This window comes from Cynocephalus volans, chromosome 13 (genome assembly GCF_027409185.1).
Source record: "Cynocephalus volans isolate mCynVol1 chromosome 13, mCynVol1.pri, whole genome shotgun sequence".
Taxonomy (NCBI): domain Eukaryota; kingdom Metazoa; phylum Chordata; class Mammalia; order Dermoptera; family Cynocephalidae; genus Cynocephalus; species Cynocephalus volans.
The window spans coordinates 92766386-92789606 of record NC_084472.1 but is presented as its reverse complement, the minus strand read 5'-3'; the positions used below and the strand labels follow the sequence as shown (position 1 = coordinate 92789606).

The window sequence follows — 23221 nt, the reverse complement described above, 5'->3', positions numbered from 1 at the left end:
TTTTCTCCATATTTGTCCACTTACAAAGTTCAACAGGCTTCCTAAAGTATACGAAACAGTAGCCTTTTCACCTTTTACTAAGGCAAACGAAAATAATTTAATACACCAGATCTCTTCATGAACTTTCAACTAACAAAATTTTATGTAAGAAACATACAAAAATTGTGTTTTATAAAAAGCCACCTTAGTAACAGAAAATGGTAACGTCAGATTTTGAACCCAGTTTACTTCTTAAAGGATGCACTTTCCTTGTCTTAAATTCCAAACGCTATTCACCATCTTTAGAGCCAGTTTTGCTTAAACAATTCACGACATCAACCCAGTTCCAGCCTCGAGGAAGCTCCCCTTTGTGATCTGTTTTATCTGCCAGCTTACATTTCTGGGCTTTTGAACATTGTCTTTTTCCTTACTTGACGAAGTTGTACTAGGAGTTTCAACCGAGATGATATTGCTTAAGGAAGTTGTAGAATTAACAGGATGGTGATTCTCTATGAACTGCTCTTTACTGTCCTTGGCCTATTCAAACCATGTACAGGTCACAGTGGTTCCAAGATTAACTTCTGCTGCTCCCTGAAACTTGGCAAATATACTCTGCTTTACAGCTGATGATGTGGTGACTTAAAAAAAAAAAAAAAGCATTCATACTTATAATTGGAGGTGTTTGGGGATATGTAATCTCTAATAAGAAGGTGTTGGGATCTCCGTTTTCACCCTATATTAAAAATGAAACAGGACTTCATTCCCAGAAACTTGCATCTCCTTCATAGATAGAACATAACACTTCCAGTCCATCTCCTGGTCTTCATTGGCGCTCATCGCTCCAGTCGCAGGGCACCTACGGGGGGACAGTGTCTGAGGAAGCCAGGGCTGTGGCCCTGAGGACAGGGTGTCCCCTTCCAAGCCTGGCTGCAGGGACACGCCCTTCGCACCCACAGACACGAGTTATGCGCACACCCGGCCTCTGTCCAGGCCGATGGGGTGCCCTCGTGTCTGGGCAGAGGCTTTCAGGTGTTTTTCAATAGCATGTTGTTAATTTCCCAGACATAATATTTTAAATCAATCATCTGTTAATGATTTTAAATTTGCAGTTCCATCAGCAGATCATCATTTGTATAATATGAATCTTCAGAATTTTCTTGGTGTCCTGGCACATGGACATATTTTGTTTTAATATTCCATGTGTGCTTGAAAAATTAATGTGTTTTTTTCTGATCAGTGGGTGTAAAATTCTTTCTGTAGCTAATATTTCAAGCATTATTTTTGAGGATTTTTTTTATGTTTGTTTGCTTAAATTTTAAACTCACCTTTAAAATACAACCTGAGAAGTATTTCGGTTTTATATTTAAATAAAAGTAGATTTAGACAAGTTAAAAAAAAATACTCAACTTTGTGTATAATTTATGGACATCATCGCAGACAGGATAGGGTAAACTTCATATCTGTTCTTAATCTATACCTCTTATATCCCCACCCTCTGTATTCTAGCTTATTAGCTTTTGCAGCTGCTTAGATCTCAATTACTTTATCACTTTCACTAATTTCTTGGGCATGTAATGAATTTTAACTAGTTCTTAACTAACTGTTGCAGGAGTGAGGGGAGATCCTGCTCCCTTTTCATTAAAATAAGTTGAATTTTAGCTAGTAAACTCATGCAAAACACAGACACATAACAGGATGAGAATAAATGAATATCTAGATTTCTGAAGAAGAGTGATATTTATTTATTTATTTATTTATTTTTATTTTTTTGTAGTGAATAGATTAATAATGGTGGTCAGAGGCATGGTACCGAGGGCCCCAAAAGGAGAGCAGGTGAGAGTCTCTCTCTCTTTGCTCTGCCATCCCCTGCCATGTGAGACCCTCCACTGCTATAAAGACGCCACCAAAGAAGACCCTCACCAGGTGTGTTTCCTGGACTTTGGACTTCCCAGCCTCCAAAACTGTAAGCAATAAATTTCATTTTTTTATAAATTGCCCAGTTCCAGGCATTTTGTTATAAGCAACTGAAATGGACCATACAAGCCCTTAATTAAAGTTTTAAAATTTAAACCTAACACACTGTGATAACTGAACAAGTAAATGAAAACAAAAATCACTTCAGATAAAATGTTTAGATTTTTAAAATACCATTTTACTAGAAAATATTAAAGCGTCCATGTCACTGTCTCTGTTTAAAATCTTTTCATAGCTTCCTGTAACACTTGAAATAAGCCCAAAATCCTTAACAGGTGTATCTCCTAAATTTTCTCACGTCCGGGTGCCTTTAGTGTCTCAGTAGTTTTTTCTTTGAAGCACTCTTACATAAAAGAAACACCTAACAGTCCTGTATATTAAGGAGCTACATACAAACAACTTAATAAACATTCATGTCCTGAGAGTTTAGCACCTGCAGGGCACTGCAGAACTTCTCGGTCCTCGGAATCCAGTTGAATGCAGCCACCTTTATTGTCTGCTCCACATGGATTTTCCCATGGGATTTGCCTTTCATCACAGCAAAGCAGAAGAACCCAGCAAAAGGAGAAAGTACCAGGATTTAAAAATTGAAAGTGTAAACCTAGGAAGAGTGATATTTAAATCCTATGAGCCTGTTGATTCCTTCAGTCTAACTTATAATCTATTATTTTAATAATGTTTACTTGTGATTGGTTGTTGGGTATTTCTGTATTTTTTGGTTTGGGCAGAGGTGAGAGAGAATGTATATAAGCAATTAGCTTGAGAAGTAGAACTATTTCCTTTAAGGTTTGCTCAAGTAGCACCTGCAACAAGACATGCAAAATATTTTAAGTAACTGTGTACCAAAAGACAGTGTAGTTGCCAGGAAAACTAGAGTTCCTGGTATTTATCTTCCAAGTTTACCAGAGAGGGGATAGTTGTCAAATCCTCTCATTTTGGGAAAAACAGAAAACAAAAAGCCCATCTCTTTTCTCTGCCACTGATCTTTATAGGGCTGACTTTCTCATTGCATCTTGGATATGCTTCCCACCACAAGGTCAGGCTGTAACATGATCTGACATCTTCCTCATGGTGTCCCCATGAAGAACACTAACAACATTCCAAGCAATGGCAATCATGTTAGAACAAGCAGGAGGCGTGTACTGGGGAACCTTTGAAATTTTACTTGATATACGGGTTCCCATCTGTTCTGTTCATAGACTTATCACCATGGCATGTCATGATACAACTGCCAATTTTTTATGGGTTTTGTATCCTAAACCCTCAATTTAACTCCAGAGGATTCAGAGTAGGGCATTTGTTATTATATCCCCAATGGTGACCCAATGATGTGTACTGAATTATTGAATGATATATTTACCTTCTGGATCCATGTTATTCTTAGTAATAGGAATCACCCAGTGCACCTTTTCCTTTCATTGGGAAGAACTTTGATTTTCAGGAAAAGTCAGCCTTACTGTTGCAGAGAAAAATCACAGCATTTTCTTGTTCTAATCACAGTGACCAACTATGATACGTTCGTGATCAGAGTCACTTGTTGAACTCTAGACCGGGATCAACAAAAACATATTTCATCTTTGGAGGAAAACAACCAGATCAATTTCACCATAGAAAAAGGGTTTTAGAGTGTGAAAGCACTCCCTACCCCAAACACGCACATATGCAATTGTTTGATGATAGGAAAATAGGTTACATGGGGTAATCATCAGACTGTGAACCCCACTAGTCAAGGTTTTGTAGGAGACCAGATGAACATGAAAGAGACTTTTGGGGACAAACTAGTGGCTGTTTAGGAATATCCTTATCATTTTAGACTTAGGTGGGTACAGCTATCTAACTTCTCAAAGAAAAACAAAACCACAGCATTATCCATGAACTAGGAACATTTACTGTGTTCCCGCCACCATCCTAGATGTATATGTGTCTTTATCTGTTATCCATTGTTGTGTGATAAACCATTCCAAAACTCAGTGTCCCAACACAACAATCATTTATTGAGCTAATGATTCCATAGATGATCATTTTGAGATGGGCTCATCAAGACACTTTTTCTGCTGCTTTTGGCAAGGCTCACTCGTGTATTTGTTGTCAGTTGTCAATTCTGTGGTCAGTCAGTGGACTTGCTGGGCACTGGTTTACCCAGATGGTCTCACTCACCTATCCAGAAGTGGCTATCTATTGGCTAGGGTAGCTAAGTTTTCCTCCCCTAGTCTCATCCTCCAGCAAAAAGACTCAACTCTGTTCACATGCCAGCAGGGTTACAGAAACACTGAGAAAGCAAACCCCAACACAAATTCTCTTTAAGCCTCTTCATCCTGAATTTCCCATTATCAAAAGGCAAGTCACATGTGGTCAAGCCTGGGTTGAAGGGATAGAAAAATGGACTTCATCTATTGATGGGAGAAGATGTAAAACCACATTGCAAAGGTGCATGCACAAGGAATGCGAAAAATATGTATCCATTATTGCTGACTTAGCTTGAAATTCATAAAAACCCTGAGAAAATAAGGAAAGTCAAGCTCAGGGAGTAAAAGTTATTCATCTAAGATCAGATGGCACCTGGCGGTGGCATTGGTGTCAAACAATTTATATCAGTTCCCAAAGACTATTTGTATTTTGTTTGTTTGTTTGTTTGTTTTTTGGCCAAATTGCCAATCCACAAAGTTATAGTGCTAGGAGGGACCTATTCTCTCCCTATTCAAATATCAGTAGACATTTGTGCAATATCATGTAAAGATCTACACAAACACAATTTAAACTGCCTGGTATTTCCTTCCTTTTGAGATGTTTGCTGACCCTAAGCTCCTCCTGTGTAGAAGTCCTGTAGGCTGCTTTGTGCGCGCGCGCGCGCGCGCACACACACACACACACACACACACACACACACACACACACACACACACACACACACACACACACACACACACACACACACACACACACACACACACACACACACACACACACACACACACACATTCAGCTGGTCATCAATCACACCATATTGTGATTGTCTATTAGACCATAAGCTCCGTCATGAGCATTCAGTGTGCCATGTTGTGTATATGAGGTAACTAACAGCGGAGCTCATATAAGAATGTTCAATGCAAACTAGTTAAACGAAGGAACAGTTAACAGCTGTTAGCATTTACTTTCATTTTAACTTATTTAATTAAATTCGTTTAATTTTATCTAAAATGTTAATGGAAATACTTCAGATTAAAATGTTTAGATGTAGGCAGTTTTTCCTAACATATATAAAAAAGACCCTATTAATGAAGTATACGAAGGTGGAGAAGAGACAAACCTCCCTAGAAAATTCCAAATAATTTATGTAAATAATCCCGCCTCTGTGAGGTGGACCCAAATTCTTTTCCCTCTTGAGTGTGGGTTGTGTTTAGTGACTTGTTCTCAATGTCAGTGTATGAAAAGGTAGGAATAGTGGTAATTTGACAGTGGAGAAACCTAATAAACACTTTCTCATCCAGGTGATCAAGGTTAGCATCATTAGTGATCATTCTTATTGATAGCTGTACCCTGGATATGATATAAGAATGATATTTCTTTCATCTTTGTGATACTCTACCCCACAACCCATAACTTCAGTGTAGTCATGAGAAAAACATCAAATCAAGAAAAACTTTGTACAAAATGCATAGCCATTACTCCTGAAAACCACCAAGGTTATCAAAAGCGTGGCAAGTCTGACAAATCATCCCAAACCACATTCATCTAAGGATACGTGACCACTAAATGTAATGTTGTATCCTGATAACATCCCAGAACAGAAAAAAAAACATAGGGAAAAACGAGTGAAATGGAATAAAGTGTGGAATTCAGTAAATAGTGACATATTAATGTTGGTCTTTAGTTGTGACAAATACATCATCATCATGTAAGATGAAAACAATAGGGAAAACTGGGTGTGGGTATATAGGGTCTCTCTACTATATTTCCAACTTTGCTGTAAACCTAAAACTATTCTAAAATAGAAAATTTATTTAAAACTTAGAAACTACCATAGCTTACAAACAAGAAAAAAGGAATATATTCACTTTAAGTTCTGAAGCAGATGATTTCCTGAAGTGACAAGAAGTGATTATTAAAAGAATAAATGGCACCTTGAGATTTATTTATAAAGTGAGATATAAGCCGATCTTAAATTAAGAAAAGTCATAGAAACTTCAGAGAATGTGACTTATTTAGGAAAACAGATCGGGGTTAAAAATGCTGCCACATTTTTCAGTTTTTATGATTTTCCAAGAGGTTACAAAAACAATAAAGAGTTGTAAACTGATCTCAGTTTGCCAAAGTTATGTGAACTGGAGGGAGACTGGGTAGCTAGGGATTGGTATGAGAGAGAGATTATTTTTTATTGTAAATTATTTTGTCTTCCTTTATTTTATTTTATTTTATTTTTTTCCAGGAGCTATCTTTGCTAGATATTTCGTCTTTCAAATTCTGTATTATGTGCATGCACGTATTACCCGCTCTTAAAAAATTAACAGTTGGCCCTGTTTGGAAAAAAACAAATATAGCTAAGACTCTGTATGTGGGTGAAAATCTGCTCTTTCAGCCAAAAATGACAAGATTAATCCTGGTAAGCTATACAAACACTGGCCAGGCAAATTAAGCTAGAGAGCAGAATGCTTTTTTATGCCTGGCAGAATTTCAAAATTGACCCTACCACAACATCTGACTCATGCCAGATAATTTTCTATCATGAAAATTAAATATTAGCAGAATAAAAATGCAATTTGATGGTATTAATTAGCGTGGACCTTTAGCAATTAACTAAAACTTTAAAATGTACTTTTATATTCCCAAGACAGCGCCTATCCAAAAATATCACCTTAATGATGGTGGTCTCTGAACACCAGATTGACATACACTCAGTCTTCTTGTGCTTTATAATCATAAGGTTTGGAAATTTTCATTAGCTTGTAGATTAACAAGGAATGTTATAAACTGAAAGCTTTTCTAAATTACTCAAAGTGTGATCTTATTTACACAAATGTTTTCCAAGACTCCAGAAAATTTACTAACATGTATAGGTTTAGTTCTATTCTTGAGCAGTTGCTAACTGCATGGTTGCTGTATCTCCATAGTTTATTAATTCCTTGTGATAATAGTAACAAGGAAACCTCTACTCTCTCATGACTATTGGAATATGACCAAAATAAGAAAATCCTGTAACCCCTCAAAATTTGAAAGTTTCCAAGAACTTGTAGGATTTTAGAATAGAAATAGATTTTAGGAATAACTTAGTTAAGTCCCTTTATTTCACAGATGAAAAAATCTAAGAGCCATAGAAGTTAGATAACCTGTTCATGATCACCCAGCACATACTTGGTAAACAGAACTAGCATCCAAGTTTCTTAACAGATTGCCTTGCAAGGAATGTATATATACCTATCATTAAATACACATTTGTCATTCACTTATATTCTCAGTACAGACCTTGATATAAAAATACAGAGGTAGAAAAGAGGTCTGAGGGAAGTGAACCAATTTAATACAAATGAAGTCATGGGAGAAGTTTTGAGTCTTAAGAGAAAGAAACTGGAATTAATCAAAGGAGAGAGACGATGCCTATCTACCATCTTAAAAAACAAGTCTCTACCCCTTGATTCCATGACAATTTTCCTCCCATAGTATATTCTATGAGTCAACATTCCCAATGAAGTATCCCTATCCGAACATTGACCATAGACTATAACATTTTGGAGATGTTTCCTGATTCAAGCTAATTTTATCCATGTTTCCACTTATATCAACACTGGTTGGAGAGATCAAGTTTGGAAACCAAGGAAAAGGGGCATGAAGCTGGAGCTGAGAGTATCAGTAGCCAATTCTAGGGATGACGGTGATAAGGAAAGCTATGATAAACAAGAACCCAGGCAATACCAATTAATTACCTTCTGAAAGGGCCCACCTCTTAATACTATTAGGCTTCAACATTTGAATTTTGGGGGACACCAATATTCAGACCTTAGGTTAAGAACTTCAGTCCAACAAATCCTATTTTCCCTGGTGCATTGCCATACCTGGAATAATTTGTTTTTATGTATTAGCTTTGGCTAAAACAATTCTTTACTATCTGTAGGTATTAACAGTATTTGTAAACTACTTTTCCCCAATGCGGTCTTGCCACAGTCATCCTTAACTAGATGGCCTCAGTTATTATTTATTATGCAGAATTATTCTTGGGCTTTGGATTCAAAAATGGAAATCATGCATTCTACTAATAATAGGATAATAGTGATTTCTGAATGAAAGATGCTTACTAAGGACCTCTGTGGTATTTGTTTGGGATTTTTTTTTTTTTTTCTTTTAAGGAATAAGATCTTTCCAGATTTCCTTGTTGCCCTTGCTGTTTACATCAGTGGGGGTGAGAGAAATGCAACTGACAATATTTCAGTAATTCACTACTCTAGTGTCCTACAGAGGGCACTTGACATTTTGATATAGGTATTTTGATGCTATCATTTTTATATGTTCATTTCCACTCTGAAAAGCAAACAACTTCTCCTTCCAAAATAAACAGCTTTATTTTTCCCCTGCTTATAAAAATAAACAGAAATATCTCAGTAAAACATGAATACTTGATTTTGCTTTTTTGTTTTCTATGCATTCTAAAATGACTAAAAAGAATTACAAATAAAGGAGATGAGAGATTTCGAGGAACATTTGGAAAGAAGGAAACAATGTTGGGAGCTTGAGTTTAGCTCTGTGTAAAACAAGGCTTTATAAAAAAGTCATTATCTTTAGGAAATTTGCCACATAATTGGGGAACAAACCTAACATAAGAATTAAAGGTAATTCATTATTAAGAGCTAAGTTGTGTTGCAGGGACTGGGAATGGTGTGAGTTCAAGGCACTGAGGGCTCGAGCAGAAGAGAAGGCTTTGTAGTGAAGTGATTTTCAACCCTTCCTCTCTCGACTTGCTTGTTTCGTAGGTTTATATCTCCAGGAAAATGACTAATTTGTTTTCTCACCAAGAGTATTTGAGAGTACTACATAGAAAAAAAAATTTTAAGTGATAAAAATATTTCTAGAAAAGATCACTTGGAGTGAATTATTTTAATTTTGTGTCCTGTGATAATGAAATTGTGATTGTGTTTTTAAATATTCCTTATCTGTTAGAGATACATATTAAAATAGTTACAGATGGTATGATCTAAAATTTTCTTCAATATACTCCCTCAAAAAAAAAAAGATTTTTGCTACATTAGATGAAATAAAAGAGCAGAATGCTCATCATTAATTAAGCAGGGTATAGGTGCAGGGAGATTACTCTTCTTTTAACTTTTCTATATTTTTAAATTTTTCCATAGTAAACACACACACACACATGCACACACACACCAAAAAAACCTGACGCAAATGTGACACCTATATGCAAGATTAAATTTAGGACCAAAAATAGGATGCCTTCCATCAGTTACTTCGGCATCTGTAGTAGCATTTAGCTGTGGAAGGAAACCAGTGGCCTGTGCTGATTCTCTATTTTTCACATATTATTTATGTATACATATGTACACAGCAACAATATGAAATAAAAAAGCATGCAAGGAATTGTGAAGATTACTAACTGATTACTGAAATTCATTTTCTCTTTCTTCATTAGTGATGGAGACCCTGTCTCGCTGTTAGGTATGGCCACATTACTAAGTACTTCACAATGCAGTGTGAGGGGAAGTACTTACTGCCACCTGTGGGACTGAGTTTTCAGACTCATTTTCCCTTAACAATAGCTACAGCAGAGAAGTGGTAGCAACCCAGTTGTGATGATTAATTTTATGTGTCAGCTTGACTGGGTTGAAAGAGTGCTCCGATAGCTGGTAAGACATTTCTGGGTATGTCTGTGAGGGCGTTGTCAGAAGAGATTAGCATTTGAATCAGTATTCTAAGTAAAGAAGATCACCCTCAAATGTGGGTGGTCATCATCCAATCCATTGAGGTCTTGGATAGAACATAAAGGGAAAGGAAGGGTGAATTTACTCTCTCTCCTTGAGCTGGGCAGTCTGTGTTTTCTCGCACTCTTACATCAGCATTCCTGATTCTTCGGACTCCAGGACTTATACCAGCAGATCACACCCCCGCCCCCACCCTCCCAGTTCTCAGGCCTTTGGACTTAGACTGGGAATTACTCCATTGGCTCACCCTGAGTCTCAGTCCCTTGGACTCAGACTGAATTACACCACTGGCTTTCCTGCTTCTCTGGCTTGCAGAAGGCACACCCTGGGACTTCTTGGTTCACATGAGCCAATTTCCATAAAAATCTCTTATATTTATCTCTGTATATTCATATTCTATTGGTTCTGTTTCTCTAGAGAACCCTGACTAATATGTCAGCCTTAGCTATATAGGTGATAGGAACAAAAGAACTGAAGAATCTTGAAACCCTTAATGGCCTCATGGAGCAGAGCTACCACAATAATCTGGACAGTTTACCTGGAGACTGTAGAAAAGAGAAATAAAGCTTCACATTTTATTTAAGCCAGTGGAAAGGTACTTTTTAAAATATCACCTTTTTATGTATCTATTCCTATATAAGAACATCAGTGTACATAAACATACTTCTACAAAAACCCTCACCACAATCTTTAGTACAAAGGGAACTAAAATTATTTTTATGTATACCTACATATTTGAGTGCTTATATAGAGAAGTCAAATATTAATATTTAAAGTCTGTAAATTACATGTTATTTTTATGCATACATTTCCATATCTGCTTCTAAAGACATTTTAATGCATAGCAAATTTTTAAAAAATTTCTTTGTAATAATACTTTGGTAATGTTACTCTGATATCACTAAATTTAGTAAACTTTCAATCTTTCAACACTGTAATTGAGCTTAGAAATTGAGTTACACATACTTTATGTTTTAATAAATCTAATTTGAAATTCTAAAGAAAGATATAAGCTTTTTTAAGTAAAAACTTTTTAACTTTGTGAAACCTACAAAAGTATATACAAGCTTATATTGAGCAAATAATCAAACGAATACTTGACGTGTTTTCTGCTACAGTGAATAGTCACAGAGAAAGAATGATTTAGAAGAAGGAAAAAAGTTCAACTAAAATATGATTTCAGTGGGAGATTCTAACTGATTAGCCTTACAACATCTATTTGAAAAATCCTTTTAAATTTGTATTAAGGCATTTCTAGTTGATTCTATCTTGATCCTACTATGAAAAAGTTTATTGTATCACACTGGATTCAAGTGATAATCTATCCTGAATAGAGGACAAAATTTTGAATAGAGAAGAATGTTTTACTGAATGAAACTGTTCAGTATATTTAGCTAAGAAAAAATTAAATATAAAACAATATAAAACATGCTAAATCTCTTTTTCCTGTGATCTCTGAATAAAGTAATTTGAGAAGTCACAAATATTATTTTGTGGTTATTGGGAGAAATAGTTTCTAAATCCAAATTATGGTATGTCTGTAAAAAGTCACAGGAGGTACCTGCACAGAGTATAAGAATGCTGTCAAGGGACTCCAAAGAACTCCAGGACACATCATTAGATGAAAAATCAAGATGTAAAAGGACAGCATGTAATATGTTGCATATGCATAAACAAAAAAAATGAAGAGGATATTTTTTCTGATTTTTGAAGTATTTGAATTATTATATAGTTATAAAAATAATTTTTTAAAATAAGAAATTTGCTAAGACCTATGCTAAGACAAACATTAAAAAACAAGACTCATTTCAGCAATAGCTTCTCAATTCAGTTTACCACAGGTCATCATGTAAGTAAAAATGAATGCAATTAATTGAAATTTAAAGGAATGAAAAGATGGAGGAAGACAAAAAGGAATCAAGCTTACAGTATCCTAGTAAACGTTTCTAAAAATAATACTTCAGAAGCTGCCTAGTCTTTAAGAACTCACTTGCACTGCTATCCTCAGCGACACACCTATGCACTCACAGGTGTGTGTTTCTGTCTTCCTGTATGTAAACTCTACACCCTCTAAGCAGAAACTTTTCATTATTACTTCCCCACCATTTCTGGTAACCTCTAATCTGCTTCCATCTCTGAATTTTTTTTTCCTATTTAATTTATTTTTTCTTAATTGACCCATGATAGTTGTACTTATTTGTGGAGTACAATTATATCATTCACAGGTTTCAAAATGATCATTTATCAAGATGAATTTGGCTTCCAGCACTTTATTAACCTCTCTTATGATTTCTGTTTTTACCATTCCTCTCATTTGCTTTTTATCTAGTGGGATTTGAAAGAGAAAGAGTATCATGTTCACCTACCAGGACATTTTTCAAGTCAAAGTAATTCTTTCTGTCCCTACTGGAAGAGATTAAGCAGGAAGCTAGACTGAGAGAGCTGTGCAATCTTTCAACTGTTGTGTTACATCTTCCTGGAGAAACCTGTCCTTTTCTTTGCAGTGTCCAACTGACTTCTCAGATTATTAGATATAACCATATTCAATTTAGAATCAAAGACACTTGAGAAAAGAGTCGTTATTTATCTTGACAGATATATTCTACCCATTTTTATTCACTCAATGCATGCAAGAAAATAGGATTGTTATAGCACCTATTTTGAGGCTATTTTAACACTTTCTGTGGCATAAATTTTTTGCCAAGCTTCTGTTTTTATTTTTTTCCACAAAGGAATTTGATTACTCAGGTAGTATCTCACTTGATTATTTGTTAAAGATTGCTAGTTGGGTTTTGCTTCTAGGTATTAACATTTTTCTAATTTGCCTAAATAAAAATAATTGCTATTTCTAGCCAGTCACAATAAAAAAAGAAGTCAAATTTTTCTTCAGTAATCTACACTTGGCCTGGTTAAGATGATTGACTTGTACTGAAGAATTTCAGACGACTTTGAGTCATTCTTGTTCATAAAAAATTTTAATACCAAAACTCAAATTTTAAAAATCTTACAGTTTATAATTTATCATTGTCATATTAATTTTTACCTAAACATCTCCCATTTCAACTATTACCAGAGTCGTACAACTGGCTGTTTTTACCTCAAGCTTCTCCTCAATCCAATTCATTCTCCACAAATTTGTCTTTCTAAAATTCCACTTTCATCATGTCATTGTCTGACACTAAACCTTTCAACAGCCCTTTCTAATAACTGTAACAGGGTTTTGAAAGGTTGGGCTACTGAAACAAGAATGTATCATCCAGATGGGGGGCGTTGGTTAAAGGAATTGAAAGCAATGGCTTTTATGGAGCTGAAACCTAGCTTCTTTTCCTTTCCTTGCTTACCATCTGAGTTCAGTTTGTTGGTAGACTTAAGTATTTGCTCAATATCCTTGTAATGATTTTAAAACACGTCCTCAAACTTTTTGACACACTGCCCTTTGACAAGCAGAACCCGATTCCCCTTTGCTTGAATGTGCACTTAGTGACTCACTTCTAATTATTAGAATATAGTGGAAGTGATGCTGTGGGATGTTGAAGGGTAGGTCATAGAAAGGATAATGTCCACTTAGCTCTCTTTCTTGCGTGGCGGTGGACAAAGCCAGGAACCTTGTCATGAGGATAATCAAGCAGCCCTATAGAGAGGTCCCATGTGGAGAGCAGCCAACTTTCCAGCACCAAGCCATGGGACTGAGCCAACTGGGAAGCAGATCCTCCAGCCTCAACTAAGCCTTCAGCATCCCAACCTTTCAGTCTTCCAGCTGAGACCCTGATGTTGTGGAGCAAAGAGAACCCACCGCCACTGGGCCCTGTCTGAATTCCTGACCAACAGAAACTGGGAGATAATAAACAATTATTGTTATCTTAAGCCAATTTTGGTGCAATTTATTATGCAGCAATAAATAACCAATACACTCCTCATAATACGAGTTGTCACTGTGCTAGGCAGTAAGGACTGCAAAATATCTAAGCTACTCTTTTACCTTTAATGGGGTGTGTTTCTTTCCAGAATCTACTTATCAGTGCTTTCTGCTTAAGGAACTCTAGCTTTGGGCTTTGTTTTAACAGCCCTAGACACGTAACATAGACTCCTGGTTTTATAATCTTACTTTACATTTTATGTATTTTATCTTATATATGTTACATTTTATATTTAAGTTATTTTATGAATTCATTTTATATCTTAATAACATATGAGGGTACTTCAAAAAGTTTGTGGAAAAATAGAATCGAAAGAAAATATGAATTTTTCCATGAACTTTTTGAAGTACCGTTGTGTACGCGTGTTTGTCTATGTGTTTATCTTGCAGTAAAAACTTATTTTTAGGAAAAAAGAAAGAAAACTGTAATCATATTTCAAGTATTTAAAATTTTTGTGCAATAGTCTTTCTGTTTAAAAATAAAGATATTACTTTTTAATTTATACATGCTCATTCTAAAAAATGTGTCAAAAGATAAATCTCAAAAGATAATAAAATCATGACTCTAATACACATCCAAAATAAGCATGGGAAATTTCATTTAACTTATTAATTTATGAAGCAACAGTAAATTGTAAGATATTAGAAGCAGTTCAAAGAAGAATTCAAAGTGTCACACATATATGTCAAATAAGGAATGTCGTAACAAACTTACAAGTAGATGTAGAAACTGGCAGAATTGGTTGATATCCATACACCAGTAATCAGTTGCATTCCACTGGACACAATTAGCATTTCTGTGGGCAAGAATAGTTTACATGACTAACTTTTTCTTTTTCTTTCTTTTTTTTAATGACATTGCCATAAAGAATTGAGGCCATTGTCCTATAGAATATCCCCAATCTGTGTTTGTTTAACTGTTTCCTCAGGATTAGATTCATGATAAAAATTTTAATAAAGATATTTCCCAGGTTGTGTTAAAATTAATGTCATTTTGTTGGACTGGTACATAGTACCCAATATTGCACTGTTATAAACAATGACTCCAATGACTAACTTTTCACACTTGTGTGATCATCTTTTTAAGACAATAGTTCTAAACTTGAAGTATCAACTGGAGAGCCTATTGAAATTTCAAATTACCACCAATTGCATGTAATTCTAGATATTTTAATTTAATCCAACATGGGTAGAGCCTAGGACTCTACATTTTTATTACCACCTAGGATTTTTCAGTTAGTGCTGGACAGAAGAGAAAATACTAATTTAGTAAAAGCTACCAAAACTAGGGTTTGGAGAAGGACCTACATGCTTTTTTACTTCAACTTATTTTTTTAACTTTCTATTTACCATAAGACTCCTATTTCCATAAACCACAAAAAACAAAGTATTTTCCCAATGTTTACTTTTATTTCTAATTCAGTACTTATTTTACCTTTGGAGTAACATTTTTAAATATGAATTGATTTTTTAAATTAAAAAGCAATGCATGTACATTGAAGATTTATAAAATATATTTACCTCTATTTTAACTTTAAAAAAAAGGAGGGTGAATAGGAATGGTCTCACTAAAATATGATAACCTTCCTCTCAAAAGTAAGACTGTTAAACAATGGAATGAATTACTTATAGGGTACTTATCAAATACTTAATCTTCTTAAGAACCCTATTAGGTAGATACTATTATCCTCATTTTCCAGATAATGAAAATGAAGTATAATGTAACTGAATAAAAGTATAATAACTGAATAAAGACTTACAGATAGTACATAGTGGAGTTGGGATACAAATGTATTGGGGGGCAAAGAGGCTGAGAGCCTTGACTGTATATAAAACGTTTCAAACTATTTAAAATGTCTCAAAAAGGTTTCAAACTTGTCTGTCTTATGACTTGCTATTCTTCACCCTACAATGTTTGCCTGAGTTTATCAATGTGGCTGTTTCTCATCCTTTTATGATGCAAAGAGAGAAGCAGAATGAAATAGATGAGAGACCTCTGATCTATGTATCAGAAAGTGTGCATTCTCCCATTTCTGTAAGAAACCCAGTGTGGGTCAACACACTGAGGATGAAAGGGAGCCAAGCACAGTTTTGGTATCATGAGGGTTTTATAGCTTTAGGGCGTTCCATCCTGGGTAGGAAAGTGTTATCTCCGAAAAACAGCAACTGGGAAAATGGTGGAGGCCAGATGAGGCAGGGAGAGAGAGCATGCATGTGGGGTTACTCTTGAACACAAAGAAAATATTCCATGGGGATTTCTGTTCAGTTAAAAAAGATTAGGCATATACATTTTTCCTCCTCAAATTAAGTAATTCTCATTATGTTATGATGGGACATCATAAACACTGTGCAGTCTACTGTATAATATAGCACAGAGGGGTATCAATATTTCATAACATCACATGCCCTTAAAAATTTTACTATTCAAATGTGTAAGAATTTTTTCTTATTTCTTTTTCTGTTTTAGACCATCTGATTACTTGATTGGGAAATTTCTAAAACACTTTCAAGGGTGGCTGGTTAGCTAAATTTGTTAGAGCACAGCCTTATAACCCCAAGGTCACAGGTTCAGATCCCCATACTGCCAGTTGCAAAAAAAAACTCCCAAAAAACCACTTAAAAATGAATCTACACAGGCTTAGGTCCCAGTGAAGAGGTTGAGGAGATTGGGCAAGATGAGGTGACAAAAAGTAGGTAGCTATACATGCTAACGACACCTGATGGCATTCAGGTCACACTGCCCCATATGGGATTTGAGAAAACTACAGAGAAGGGAAGATCTCTGACTATTCTACACTTGTGACCTACCTAAAGTAGGTCATAATACCCTCTTCGAGAGGTGCCTTCTCTGTACCTGGAGAAAAGGAACATCCTTGTGTCTGAAGACACAGGGACACAGAGAAGAATCTGAACAAATTGGCCTTGGTAAATCCTCTCCCCTGCTCCCTCCTGGTTATTACCTACCATTAGATCACACCACTTTGTCCAATCATACTTCTCCACAGCTATACACTTTTTCATCAAATGTTGCAGAGGCAATACACAGGTTTCCCAGTTTCTTTGGGTTTTTGCTTCTGAAGGCTCTCATGTCACATAAAACTTCCATTGAATAAGTTTGCATGCTTTTCTTTTGTTAATCTGTTTTTTGTTGTGGGGCCTCAGCCATGAACCTAAGGTGGAAAGAAAAGATATTGATTTTCCCCTACACTCCTCATTTACCCACAGGATGGTAGGCTCTAGGGTCAGAGCAACTGTGTTTTTTTTTTTTTTTTTTTTTTTTAAACCACAAAATGAGTCCCAGAGATATTAAATGGTGCTGTCCAAAAACACATCCTTCAAATGGACTTGGGACCATCATGGTGAAATGGTGAATTGGTGAATGAAGATTGGTAAAAATTCTGAAGATTGTAGGAACAGGTAGCAAGGCGAGTTTAGGAGCAGATGGTTCTACAAGCAGCTTTCAAATTCGGTGTAGCAGTACAGAGATTTGTCTTGCTCAACTGTGGGATTGGTATTTTCTTATTAACAATTGAAAATCATGTCATATATAAACTAGAGCAGTTATCCTTGTAATGCCTTATGGGTTTCTATAATCGGAAATAAAAGAGTTTCAGCCAGTCTAGTGAATATGAAAAGGATAATTTTCTGGCTTATATGATGTTATTTAAAGGATTTGGGGAAAGTCTTTCAGTCCCCAGTCTTGCATTCTTCCCAACACAGCCCTTCCTTTCTAAAACCTCCTACTTGTTTGATATTTTTTTTCCCCCTTGGGTTTAAAATTATAGACTTAAAAGTTTCAATGTACTAAGTCAGGTAGGAACAACAAAATTTCCATAAAATTTAATGAAAGAGAAAAATATTACCAGGAGAAGGTAAGCTGCGGCAAGGTTTGACACTGGGTAATTGGAGAGCATCAGGATTATTCCAGGGATGTTCGGAGTTGGAAGAAAGCTGATGAATGAAAGATGTCAAAGACCAACAACCTATTTGGAATCCACGGTCATGTGGAATACAGCACTGGCATGAATCCTAGTCTTGGCTTTATAATACATATGGCTTCGGAAAACTTCATAACTTTTAATTTTCTGTGTTTTGGCTGATAAGATTGTCAAAGAAATATAAGTAATATTAAATATTTCAAAGACAAGGCATCCCATTCACTCCTGGAAGAAAGATAAACTAGTAGTCTTTCTGGAGGTCAGTTGACCAATATATGGCTTCATAAAATTAGTATTATGCCATGATGCTAATTTACCAGCAGGACATGCCATTTTTCACCTTTGCTACTTACTATTAAGGGTTCAATCTCTGCAACATTTAATGTTACTTCATGGATTCGTTTCTGGTAGATATGTGAGGGGGTTCAGAACATACTACTCCAAAATACGGCACCTCGGCATCTGAGTGAACAGCACAATTAAGAAGGTCACGCTCACCTTCCCCCTGCTTTATCCCCTGAAGCAGGTCATAAAATCTTAGAAAGATTTTCTGACCTTTGCTAAAAGCAGGTCATCATATGACCTTATATGAAAGGTACCCTCTATATACCCCAAGGAAAGGGACATTGTTATCTCTGAAGACACAGGGACACAAAGAAGACTCTGAACAAACAGACCTTGCTAAGTTCCGAGAGTTTATTACTATTAGATCCTACTCATTGTCCAATCATATTTCTCTGTATCTGCCTGCTCTTTATCAAACCTAGCATAAAAATACACAAATTTAATCATTTCTTTAGGTCTTCATTTCCTTATGAAGTTCCCCAAGTCATATCAAACTTATATTAAATAAATTTGTATGTTTTTCTCTTGTTAATCTGTCTTTTGTTATAAAGGCCTCAGCCATGAACCTAGGATAAGTAATGAAAATATATTTTTCTCTCCCCTACAGATGCAAATGATTTCTGTCTCGTAAAAAATATGATGCAAAGATTATAATTTATTGCCCTGTAAGACATTAACCAGACTTTTGAAAAACCTCAACTGCCAATCTTATTCTAACATTTCTTTTTTTTTTTTTTCTAAATGCCTATAAATGCCAAGTTTCTTAAATGCCTTCAGAACAAGCTAAACGATCTTATTGATTCCCTCATTGAGTTAAATAAATTTTTGGCACATGCCCATTTATGTTTATGAAAGACATGCTTTTAACTTTTGACAATAGGTTTCTTGATATTTGGACCTTATGTTTATTATAAACATTGTTTAATAAATAAGTAACAACAAAAGAAAAAAGAATAGCCTATGGTAGCATAATCACTTCCAAACACAGAAAGAAAACAAAAAACAAAGACAAACAAACAAAAAACCTAGCATGCTGCTTTCTCTTTTTTAAAAATCTTCTCTCTCTCATGAATTTTTCATTTTTTTTCTATCCCTGAAGTTACAATATCCATATGTCCATAGGCCCAGAGCAGTGAATAATCTGAACTTTCATAAATTAGTAGTTTTGCTCTACCTCAAACTCTTTGAATATTTATACCTCACTTCCCAATCTTGAAGAAATGTTTTTCGTAAGAAATCTCTATTTTCTAATAAAATTAATATTCATTACATATATGATAAAAATAACATAGAATATGGTTCCTTCATATCCTTGGGTATAAAAATTGCACTATGACCTGTTCTATTAAGAAATTGCAAATATATTTTTACCCATCAAAGTCTAAGTGTCATGTAAGATACTCATATAAGTTCTTGAATCCTTTAAAAATAAAACAGCATTTAAGGAACTTTGTGCTATTATGTATACTTACTGTTTCCTCTAAGAGCTACACATGCATTTACAGAGAGTAAACACATTTTAGATCTCAAATTGTGTTAGGCTGCCATAACAAAATACCACAGACAGTTTCCTTAAGCCACAGAAATTTATTATCTCACAGTTCTGGAAACTGGAAGTCCAAGATCAAATCACTAGCAAATTCAGTTTCTGGTGAGAACTCTATCTGGCTTGTAGACAGCTGCCTTCTAGCTATGTTAACACATTGCTATTTCTCTGTGTGTACCCACAGGGAGAGACTAATCCTATTGGATCAGGGCTCACCCTTGTGACCTTGCTGAACCTTTATTACTTCTGTGGAGGTCAAATAGAGCCACACGGGGGAATAAGGCTCCAACATAAGAATTTTAGGGAGACACAAACATTCAGCCCATACCACAAATATTTAAATAAGTTTCAATGTGTGGCAAATGATGGCACATTTTCCTGTATATGTAAATTTTTACCTGAATGGAAGGTCATACTTCATAAATACAGGAAGACTAATCTGGAATTCCCAAACTACTTTGTTAGAAAGTGAATAGAAGTAGTTTGAGCATATTTTTTTTTCTCAACATATTGAATACACCTCTTAAAACTTCATTTCCTCCAATCAGTAAACACTCCCATTGTATAAACATGCACTTTTCTTTCTTTACCTCATGAAAAAAGTACATGGCTTTGCCCTTGGCTTTGCTGTATCTTGGAGAAAAGCTTTGTTAAACAAAACAAAACCCAGGTAAATATTCATACTTGCAGTCAGACAACACTGAAAGTTGCACAGTAAACACAAAGCAATGCGCATGACATTTTTTTTCACTTTATGATAAAACAAATCTTTTTTTTCCTTTTTTACTTAGTGTTGGCATAAACAGAGGAGCTTGACCTAAAAGTACATATGTGACTTGAAAATATGAATGCATGATACAAAAATCTAAATGATCCATCCATTTCTCCTACCTTTTAAGAATTTGATAAATAAATGAAAACAAAACAAAGGTGTAATAAAAAAAAGACTATTTGGAGAAGATAATTTGTATTACAAAAGGATTTTTTGCTTTTCAAAAATATTACCTACATTAACAGAAAGATTAACTAAAGCATTTCTTTACATCATAAACTATTTAAAATTAAAGCATGGGACTAATAAAGATCTTAAGGTAAATACAGCAAAAATCAAACTGATATACAAATTTAAATGAAATAAAGATAGCTGTGGTAGTTAGCAGTAAGTGTCTGATGTTAGGTAGACTTGAACTTTTGAGCATGGATAATTCAGTGCATAAATGAGATATGAAAGGTAAAGAGGAGAATACCTTTGAGAACCAGAATGCTAATGTACCATTAATGGATCTCAAAATCAGGAATTCAGCAGAATCCCTGAATATAAAAATATATTCTCTTCATACAAATCACCTTTATGTGTTTAATATCAAACTGAAATTAAATTCATATACACATCGGCCATAGTAGAATTAAATACTTGAATTTTTAATGAACCCCCGGTTAAGACTTACGGATTTTATATTGTGCAATGTATTTCATTATTGGAGATGATGGATATTGTCACCTCACTTGTACCATGATTGTGTAGTCATGTACAAAAAAGAATCTGAACAAATGAAAAAATGTCTGGGCCAGCCCGTGGCTCACTTGGGAGAGTGTGGTGCTGATAACGCCAAGGCCATGGGTTTGGATCCCTATATAGGGATGTCTGGTTAGCTCAATGGAAGAGCGTGGTGCTGACAACACCAAGTCAAGGGTTAAGATTCCCTTACCAGTCATCTTTAAAAGAAAAAGAAAAAAGAAAAAGCGTCTTTTCTTTTTTATTAATATTATTAAATAAATTAGCTTCTCACTGGAATTCCAACCAAACCATGGAATTTCAGGACAGCTGTAAAAATGTGGGGAAAAGCATATTTGAAATAGTGCCAGATTTGGGTTGTAGTCCTATGTAGGTGTTGTTAAAAATTAATTGGGAGGCCATTAGGCTGAGATGCCCCAGCACCTGGGGTCCCTATGTAAGGAAACCAAAACCCAACTCGATGTACACAGTAAACTGAAACTTAAGCTTAACCAATCAGATGCTGCCAATTAATCTCTAACTAGTGACTCTCTGCTTTAACCAATCAAATATTTTACTTATCTTGCTTCTGCAAACATCTTACAAAAGTTTTCCCATCACCCACCACCCCTTTCGGTGATGTCCAATTTCTTGCTGTCTGGTGCTGCCCGATTCATGCGCTATTTGCTCAGATAATCTTTAAAATTTTAATATGCCTAAATTTATCTTTTAACAGTGTCTACCTGTTTACCTGTGGACAGATCCCATTATTCTTCTGTGCTCAGAGGAGTGGGGACTCACAAAAATATACAAGACAAAGTCCTTTTTTGTAGATGCCATATGAGATTAAACCAGTGGTTATAATAAATTTCATCATCATGTGAATTACAAATACCCCATCTGCATCTGAGCATAGGGAGGGATAACTCATTTCTCCATGGGGTAGTAAAGGCATCTTTGTCAAGCATTCAGATATGAATTTAATCTTTAAAAAATTAGATTTTGACAACTGATTTGCAATTTCAAATATTAGTCAATAGGATAGTATATTTTGTTGGAGTGAGCAGGACTGAAAGCCAAATTGGGACCTAAAACCGTATGGGTTCTAAAACATTTTAAAAGAACACAGTTTTTTGCTGGTCATGTATTTCTATGATTTCCCTCTTTTCCCATGGTTATTTGATATTTTTAACCTTGGTTGTGGCATAACATTGTTTTCTAGCCAGTCTGAAGCTGCAAACTTGCAGAATTGCTAGGAGGCATGTACTTATGCAGGCCTTTTGATAACAGAAAAGATGGGAACAGAATCTTGGTGAGACCTTGCACCTGGTTCCTTACACGGAGCCCTCCACAACTCATGTCTCCCTCCCTCCTGCTTTTCATTACCCTTGTTTCATTTCCTCAACCCCCTCTTTAGAAACACCTTTGTAAATCTGGATCTTTGAGATGGCTTTCGTCTGCCCGTTCTCCTTCAGGTTTACCTGAAAAATGCGTTCGCCTAACATCTCTCCTCAGAACACTGGTATTCCTGAATAAAAGCTGACTTCCGTTTTCACCAACATTTGACTTTTGAGTTGAGTCTGTTTATTTGTCTGGGGGCAGGCAGCTGGACCTGGGATGGGTAACAGATTTTGGAGCGCCTCAGCCAGGGAGCTGAGTATGCCCAGTAACAAATTTTTGACAAGCCAAGCCAGGAGCTGAATGCCCTGGGGTAATAAATTTTGGCAAGCAAGCCAGGAGCTGAGTGGCTCTGTATCATATCACATGGTTGTTATGATATACTATCATATGAGACCAAGACCTTCTGTTCCAGTTGAAATGAAAATGTAGAATTGTGTAGCTCAGTGATGAGCTAAATTTCTCATTGCAGGAAAATCTTTCCAATTTCATGGTTCAGACTTTGCTATAATTAATAAACAAAAGTATTTGGGGTCACCTGCTGTCCATTGGTAATTCAATTAATTCTCTTTCTATCAAATATCCATTTTCCATTTGGTGCTTAGCCTGAGAGGCTTGAGGAAGTAGGCATAGGTATTTTTATTTCAAATTTACCATTTTGATAAAATCCAAATAATTTTCAGTTCTTACATAAAGTAGAAACAAATTATT

General features: G+C 35.4%; 1 pseudogene; it reads right to left on the bottom strand.

The window, feature by feature from the left end:
- Positions 1-268: 268 nt before the first annotated feature.
- Positions 269-816, bottom strand: LOC134362231 (RWD domain-containing protein 4-like; annotated as a pseudogene).
- Between the last annotated feature and the right edge of the window lie 22405 nt (positions 817-23221).